The sequence below is a fragment of the Crocuta crocuta genome, unplaced genomic scaffold, assembly GCF_008692635.1.
Source record: "Crocuta crocuta isolate KB4526 unplaced genomic scaffold, BGI_CrCroc_1.0 scaffold27, whole genome shotgun sequence".
In the NCBI taxonomy this organism is placed as follows: Eukaryota; Metazoa; Chordata; class Mammalia; order Carnivora; family Hyaenidae; genus Crocuta; species Crocuta crocuta.
Window position 1 is genome coordinate 6936045 of NW_027532250.1, and position 888 is coordinate 6936932.

Sequence of the window (888 nt, forward strand, 5' to 3'; positions counted from 1 at the left end):
CTCCCTCCTCCCCCCTCCTCTCCTCCCCGCCTCCCCCCACCCTGTGCCTCAAGACTCAGGAGTCCACAGTCTCAGGCAGGGCCCCCCTCCACTTTCTGGCTCTAGAAGTAACCGTAAGGTAGGCAAGTGTCTAAAGTATGTTTTAGCTGCTCCCATTTCACGGATGGGCACACTGAGGCCAGGGAAGGGGTGGCCACCCTGGGGCCATGCAAGGGGCAGAGGGACATGGGGTCCTGGCTCCCTGGATGAGGCTGCCTCGTGGCTCCCTGCGCAGTTACTTTTCTTTCCAAAGGCTCGGGAACTTTCCTATTTATTTCTTACACGGAGTTTTAATTTCACGACCACACACATGTAGTTTCTCATAAACGCATACACGGGAAAACACACGCTTTGCGGGGGTTTGGTTCATGCTTCCTTTCTGCCTGATACCACTCTCTCCCCAGTCTCTGTGACCCCCCACTGTCGGGCCCCGAGGACAATCTATTTTGTCCCTATTTTTCTCCCTGGCCACATCCTCATGTAGACACCCATACGCATGTGTACGGAAGGTTTGGGTTATAAAAGCGAAGTCCCCATTCACACATCTTGCTTTTCCTCCCAAACGAAGCTCCGACCTTGCAGAAACCCCTCCAGACTCAAATAGGGTGATTTCAGCTACGTGGGCAAACTAGGGCCTATTTGCAAATGAGGTTTATCCGTGCAGGCCACGCCCATCACGGACACGCGGCCTGTGGCTGTGCTCACACTCCCGTGGCCGTGACCACAGGGCCCCCAAAGCCAAAAGTTGTTATTGTCTGGCCCTTTACGCGGAGATTTGCCTGGCTGGCCCCCTGGCCCCTGGCGTGGCTGGACCAGTCTGGATTTGCATTTTCCGAAGCTGGAATCACA

General features: G+C 55.3%; 1 protein-coding gene across 1 annotated transcript in view; it reads left to right on the top strand.

Annotated features, from left to right (window-relative positions):
• The window catches only part of RIPOR3 (RIPOR family member 3), a 32235-nt gene that overhangs the window by 13854 nt on the left and 17493 nt on the right, over positions 1-888 (top strand). The gene's annotated exons all lie outside the window — the stretch shown is intronic.